Genomic DNA, 7,934 nt, shown 5'->3' on the forward strand with positions numbered 1-7,934 from the left:
TTTTTACAGTTTTTGTATCCTTCAGTTATATGTTTTCTGTTTGGTATTTTTTTTAAATTGTCTATCCCTTTGTTAAAATGATTGCTTCATTCAGATATTGCTCTCTTCACCTTGGTTAGGAAATATGTAATGATTATTTATAATGATCAGTAGGATCACATATCTCCAGTTCATTTGGGTTGGCTTCTGTAGAGTTATGTAGTTCTTTTAATTAACATATATTTACCAATATTTTTTCACTTTTCATGACCCTCTGTGTTGGTTTTTATTAGTTAAAATAGTCAGTTCTCTCACAGACTGACTTCATATCAAAGATGATCTTCACCTGTCAGCCTTTCCAGAGATTCTGGGTGTCTCTCAAGTGTTTGCCCTCATTAAAAATTTCCATCTTTGTTTTTAGTGGCAGCCATGATAGTATTTCCAAGTACCATCAATGCTTGGAGACAGGTGAGATAGGAGCCCGTTCCTTGACTAGCAGCCAGCAAAATTAAGGTGGTAGATATGTGGTCCAGTTCTTTTTCTTCTCAGGGTAAGCTAGGAGGTGGGATTTATTGTCTGCTCACTCTGCACTAAGCTGGGGAGTTGGGGGGCACAGTGACAAGTGCCTGTTAGCTTGTTCAGATTGCATGCACTTTCAAACTGTTGCTTTGCTGTCTGTCATCCCCAGGGAGCTAGTGAATGCTGGACTTTCTTAGCTCTCAAATACACATGGGTTAGAGGCTAGTCCCTCAGGTAGCAACCAGAAAAGTTGCGAGGGGGCTAGAAGAGAAGTCCAACACCTGGGGAGAAGCTGGAGGACTGGTTTTATCATTGGAGTGGGCTCAGTGGAGAATTCATTGGATTTTCCGATATGACTGTACAACCTTTAAGAGAACTAGTGATTGCATGCCCTGTTAGCTTCCAGCACTGCACTCAGTTAGGGGGAAGAGGCATAGGAAGTGCTCACATGGCTGTTTAAAACTGCTTTTTTGTTCTCTGTGGTCCTGGAGGACTAGTGAATGCCAGGTCCCATCAGCTTCCAGAGATGGGCAGATTGGGAGTTAGTCCCTTGGGTAGCAACTGTAAAAGGTGGGGCACTAGATGTGTGGTTCAAATTTTTTGCTTCTAAGGAAGAAACTGGGAGATGAGAATTCCCTGCTGGTTGTGTGGCGTTGTGGCAGGGATGGGCTTTATATGTCTCAGCCTTTCCTACTCATTTCAAAGTGGGAGTTTTCTCATTCACCCAGTGTACAGGAGGCTCTCAAGTAGTTTCTGGAGTTTTCACAGAGGGAGCTGATCCTTGTGTAGCTATATGCATTTGTGGGTGGAGGAAGAGTTTTTCCTCCATATATTGTGTGTATATATATATATATATATATAAAATATAATATTCCTATATTCTACCATATTGATGAAGTCATGCCCGCTGAGTTACATTTTAACTTATCTTCTTTCTTCAATATTGGTGGCTCTACAGTTAATTGTCCTACAAAAGCCAGAGTGCTCTTTAAAACCTAAAAATTAGATTATTTCCCTTACTTGCTCAAAATTTTTCAACAGTGTATTATAAAACCCATAGTTCTTACCTCAGCCTGTCAGATCTTACATGATTACAGGTCCTGACTATCTGGTAGACCTTATTTCTTACAGCTTTATAACTTTCTTTTTCCTTGTGAGCTTCCTTTTTCAGGTCCTTTAAGACATTACTCGTATTTCCCCATCAGAGCTGTTTCCCTTGCTATTCTTCCGTACCATTTAATATGGTTTGGCTCTGTGTCCCCACCCAAATCTCATGTTGAATTATAATTCCCAACTTTGGGGGAGGGGTCTGGTGGGAGGTGATTGGATCATGGGGGCAGATTTCCCCCTTGCTGTTCTTGTGATAGTTCTCACGAGATCTGGTTGTTTAAAAGTGTGTAGCACTTTCCCCTTTACTCTTTTTCTTTCTCTCCTGCTGCCATATGAAGATATGCTTGCTTCCCATTTGCCCTTCCACCATGATTGTATATTTCCTGAAGCCTCCCAGCCATGCTTCCTCTTGTACAGCCTATGGAACTGTGAGTCAATTAAACCTCTTTTCTTCATATATTACCCAGTCTCAGGTAGTTGTTTATGGCAGTGTGAGAATGGGCTAATACATCATTGTCGGACTTACTGCTTACTTCATTCAAGTGACGACACATAGGGATTTTCTTTAGGAATGAAATTGCTTCTCCCCCAAGTCACCGACTATCACCTTACCTGGCTTTTTCTTCATAGCATTTATTGCTGCATCATGTTGTTTTTTTATAATTCTATTTCTCAGTTTTCTGTTTTCCTATTAGACCATAATCTTTATGAGGATGAGAACTATTGTTTTTATTTTATCTTTAATATATGGAACAGCTTGCCATATAATAAGTGCCAGATAAATAATTGTTGGAAGAATGAACTTACTTATAAAAAAGACTTACAATACATTTCTATATTTTGTCAGTTAAGGATTTAGCTTGTAATTAGTATAAAATAAGTGTTTTTGACTACTGGATAGGGACTAGTTTGAATTAGTGTTCACATTTAAAAAATTAAATCACAGTATTTTAAATATATACAAGACTGTTTCAGTATTTTGAAATCAAGTGTGGTGTAAACAATAAAAAATATACCTAGCAGCTTAAGCTACATCAATATTGAGTCACAAGTGAATTAATAACAATGGTTTTGTCTTAAGCATTATTTGTTTGTTACCAGGTGATACTCCCTAACTTCTTGAAAATAGCAATTGCCCTAGTATGATAATTATTTATATTTCAAATTTGCTCGAAATACTCATTTCTTATTAAGTTTTCAAAAATGATTAAAATTTCAATTCAGCGTTTATTAAATTTGTAAAATATTCCAACCTAGCACAACTTAAAATTTTAAATGCTTATCCCATTTATAGGTGAAATATGATATCTGAGATTTGTGTTAAAACAGTGAAGTGGAGGAGTTGTTGAGAGTATGGATAGAATATTGGCCATGAAAAATGTTGAAGCTGGGTGATGAAAATGTTGAAATAATTGTTTGATAAAATGTTGAAGGTGGGTGATGAGTAAAAAGGGGTATATAATACCATCCTCTTTATATTTGTATTTGTTTTACATTTTTCTATAGTAAATAGTTTAGAAACAAAAATGTTTGCTGAAATTTTGTCACCAAAAACCTTCTTAAAAGAGAAATATGGTCTTGTTAGTTTTCAAAATAGCTTATGAACTTTGGGAGGTTTTATTTATTAAGTAAAGAAGTAGCAAGCAAATTTATTGCCTATTTCTTATTGGTCAATTCAAGGACCAACTTTAGAAATTCTTTGATTCATGCCCATCATAAGCTTATTCCAACAGATTGCTTATTTCCATTTATTTAAATACATGTATTACTGCAACTTTTATGCAATTTATACATTTTATATCTATTTGCTTTTCTTTATTAGATATAGTCCATGGATATGTATAATTTATAATTTACATCCTTTGAGTCTTATAGTAACCTCATGTACCAATGGTGTTAAAAAAATTGTGCATACTGGTGATATTGGAAATATGCCTTTTAAAGGTCATTATTTTAACATTTAACAAATATGTGATTCTCATTAAATAATAAAACATTTTGTAGATTTGAAAATTAGATTATTGTGCTTGGCTGGCATATTAAAACCAACACCAAGACAGTTACCTGAGTGTTCATTAATTCTTCCCTCTTCTTTTTTTTTTCAGAGACAGAGTCTCGCTCTGTCACCCAGGCTGGAGTGCAGTGGCATGATCTCGGCTTTCTGCAAGTTCCACCTCCTGGGTTCACATCATTCTCCTACCTCAGCCTCCTGAGTACCTGGGACTACAGGCGCCCACTACCATGCTCGGCTTATTTTTTGTATTTTTAGTAGAGATGGGGTTTCACCGTGTTAGCCAGGATGGTCTCGATCTCCTGACCTCGTGATCCGCCCGCCTCGGCCTCCCAAAGTGCTGGGATTACAGGCTTGAGCCACGGCGCCTGGCCAATTCTTCCCTCTTCTTAAATAGCCTAACTCCAGTCTGTTAAATGGGCATGATGTTTGCATCTACTAAGATTTTTTTTCCTAATTAGATACCAGTGGATTGTCAAAAGTGCAGTTACTGAATATTAGCATGGTAGTTAGAAAAAAATAGCCCAACTGCTATGTAATTATCTCCAAGTTGTATAGGGCATAAATATAAATTATTATATCCTTAGGGCTCAGGGGTGAGGTTTCGAATATAAATGCTTTAGACTTTTAAGAGGCACTGTGCATACATGATCATAAGAACTTCTAAATATTGAATGTCAAAGTTTTGCAGAGAATGAGGATAAATGGCACTGAACGTCACTGTAGGATTCTGTATTAAATTATTGATGTAATTCAGTTGCACAGATGCAATGTATGCACTCAGTCACAGGGAGGCTTGTCCTAGCCCTGACATCTAACAGCTGGGTGACCTGGAGCAAGTTACTTAATTGTAATAGGCCTCAGCTTTCAGTTCATTAAATGGGAGAGTGCCACCTGACTGATGGTTGATAATTTATTGAACCTGAAAACACATTCATATTTCTTTATTAGTAAAATGATTTCTATGTTTGATATTATTGATACACTAATCATGAGAGTATCAAGGCATGGCAACAAATATGCCCATTTTATTATTAAAAATACACATTCTGTAAGTTAGCAAATGCATACTAAATTTTTTTTTTGTATTAGAAACTCACTGACAGTAGTAAGTATAGTATTAATCCTGGAGTATTAAGCTCCTACAGTACTAATAAAACCAAGATAATTCTTCTACCTGCTATTTTTTGGGACAGTTTTTTGGAATCCTGAGCCATATAAGGACAAATATTCTGACACTGCCATGCTGGAGAGACCACCTGTAGGTCCTTTGATTGACCATCCCAGTTGATCTCAGACTCCTAACTATCCTGTCCAAGGTCCATACATGTGAGTGAAGGTTCCTGGGATGCTCGGGACTAGCCTCTGTGCCAACTGAGTACCACAAAGGGACCTCAGCTGTCAGTGCCCTGTGGAGCATAAGAACCTAGCCTGGCTCTAGTTCCTCACCCACAAGGTCAGATAAAATAAAATGAATGGATGGGTTTAAGCCAAAAAGTGATGGGGTAATTTGTTAGTTAGCAAAAGGCAAAATTGGCTGTCTAAAATCGTTTAATATGAAGACACAAAGAACTCATAAAAACAGAAAATGATGTTAATACGGAGAATACCTACAAAGATGATCTTTCCATTATCTTTATGAGATCATCTTATTTAATATAACTGAACCTGAACATTAGATCAAAGATGTAGTATTTGACAGAAAAGCAATTTACCAATTTTCTCCTCGGGAACACATTTTATTGTATTCTCAAACCCTTTGCCCCTTGCCAAAATAGTTGTAAATTCTGATTACTGTTGTTTAAACAATTATTTAGTTTCTACCTACTCTATAGGGATTTATAATGCATTAGCGGATTCAAATATATGAGATGATTCTGGTGTAGAGGCAAAGAGGATATTATAAGTCAATGAACATGCACTAAACTCATTTATGAGTGAAGCATAGTATTTGTAAGCAAAGGAAAAGTTCATTGACTTGCGTTTGGCTCTATCAGATTTGTAAACATTAAGGATGTTTAAGGTGAGTGAAAAGTTGAACTTCAGGGCTAGAATTTCTTGTTTTTCTTAAAGCTCATATTCCAACACTGTTTGACATGTACAATAATGGCAACCACATTGCCTCATGTTGCTTTTGGAGTCAAAGGGGATTGTGTGCTTCAAAGATGACTACTGCTATTTAGATCCTTTGTGGGAGGAGTTAAACTAGTGGAAAAGGAATACGTGCTAAAGAGTTAATGATGTTTTTCAGAAACTGCTAACCAAATTTTGTGCATTTGTAGCAGCGTGAAAGAAACATTTCAGTTTATAAAGGCGAGCTTGTGCTTTCAACTTAAAGTATTGCTCTGTCAGAAACATTTGCTCTTCTAAAGCTTCTATGGTATTAATAAAAACATTTGTAGTGTGACTTGATGCTTATAAAAGTGTCTCAATGAACAGGTTTAGAGATATTCTTCGTTCTACCTTAAAATTCCTTGTTGAGATTTGTTATTTTGTTTTGTTTTGTTTTTTAAGCTCCTGGCTGCTAATCTTTGGGTTATTTTTCAGTTCTTCAGCATACTCATCAGAGAGTGAGTGGTCAGTGAAAATAAAAGAGGGCAAAACAGAAAACAATTAATTTACCTTTTTTGCTAAAACAGTTTTAATGGTGTATAATGCTGAAACTGACAAGATCTCTCAATTACTGTTATATTTCACTTTCCGTACAGCAAGAATTGCTTAATTATATTAGTTTCCCTTTAATTTAATGGATTTGTAAAAGAAAAGCACCTCTAATGAATACACAATCGATTATGTGATTCTTCTTTTTACAATTTGCATTTAACATAGCATCTTGATCATAATAAACATTTAATCATATTTGCTGAGTAAAATTATTAAAATCATCAATTTTAAAATATTTTAGAATTACCAAAGGAGAATCAACATATGAAATATGTATACAGTTTAAATGTTCATCCAGGGAAGTTATTAACGCTGTGATATGGTTTGGCTCTGTTTCTCCACCCAAATCTCATCTTGAAAGTTACTCCCATAATTCCCACGTGTTGTGGGAGGAAACCGGTGGGAGCTAATTTGAATCATGGGGGCAGTTTCTCCCATACTGTTCTCATTACAGTGAATGAGTCTCATGAGATCTGATGGTTTTATCAGGGATTTCTGCTTCTGCATTGTCCTCATTTTCTCTTGCCACCACCATGCAAGAAGTGCCTTTTGCCTCCAGGCGTGATTCTGAGGCCTCCCCAGCCATGTGAAACTGTAAGTCCAATTAAACCTCTTTTTCTTCCCAGTCTTGGGTATGTCTTTATCAGCAGCATGAACACGGACTAATAGAGTAAATTGGTACCAGTAGAGTGGGGCATTGCTGAAAAGATGCCCAAAAATGTGGAAGCAACTTTGGAACTGGGTAGCAGGCAGAGGTTGGAACAGTTTAGAGGGCTCAGAAGAAGATAGGAAAAATGTGGGAAAGTTTGGAACCTCCCACAGATTTGTTGAATGGCTTTGACAAAAATGCTGATAGTGATATGAACAATAAGGTCTAGGCTGAGATGGTCTCAGATGGAGATGAGAAACTTGTTGGGAACTGGAGCAAAGGTGACTCCTATTATGTTTTAGCAAAGAGACTGGTGGCATTTTGTCTCTGCCCTAGAGATTTGTGGAACTTTGAACTCGAGAGAAATGATTTAGGGAATCTGGCAGAAGAAATTTCTTTTTCTTTTTCTTTTTTGAGACGAAGTCTTGCTTGGTCGCCAGGCTGGAGTGCAGTGGCGCAATCTTGGCTCACTGCAACCTCCACCTCCTGGGTTCAAGTGATTCTCCTGCCTCAGCCTCCCAAGTAGCTGGGACTACAGGCACCTGCTACCATGCCCGCTAATTTTTGTATTTTTAGTAGAGACGGGGTTTCACCATGTTGGTCAGGCTGGTCTCAAACTCCTAAACTCAGGTGATCCACACAACTCAGCCTCCCAAAGTGCTGGGATTACAAGTGTGAACCACCGCCTGGCCAGGTGGAAGAAATTTTTAAGCAGCAAAGCATTCAAGAGGTGACTTGGGTGCTGTTATAGCATTCTGCTTTTAAAAGGGAAACAGAACATAAAAGTTTGGAAAATTTGCAGCCTGACGATGCGGTAGAAAAGAAAAGCCCATTTTTTTTGAGGAGAAATTCAAACTGGCTGCAGAAATTTGCATAAGTAACAAGGAGCCAAATATTAATCCCTTTGGATTAATTTGGAAAATATTTATTTTCGAAATATTAATGGGAAAAATGTCTCCAGGGCATATCATAGGTCTTCATGGCAGCCCCTCCCATCACAGA

At 37.2% G+C, this 7,934-nt stretch overlaps 1 long non-coding RNA gene across 1 annotated transcript in view; it reads left to right on the plus strand.

Moving 5' to 3' along the window:
• LOC129528235 (uncharacterized) overlaps positions 1–6,026 on the plus strand; it is a 97,074-nt gene extending 91,048 nt beyond the window's left edge. The window contains exon 3 of the long non-coding RNA XR_008673477.2: positions 3,714–6,026. This is a non-coding gene — a long non-coding RNA (uncharacterized lncRNA). The remainder of the gene's footprint in view (positions 1–3,713) is intronic.
• Positions 6,027–7,934: the final 1,908 nt, after the last annotated feature.

The sequence above is a fragment of the Gorilla gorilla genome, chromosome 17, assembly GCF_029281585.2.
Source record: "Gorilla gorilla gorilla isolate KB3781 chromosome 17, NHGRI_mGorGor1-v2.1_pri, whole genome shotgun sequence".
NCBI lineage: Eukaryota > Metazoa > Chordata > Mammalia > Primates > Hominidae > Gorilla > Gorilla gorilla.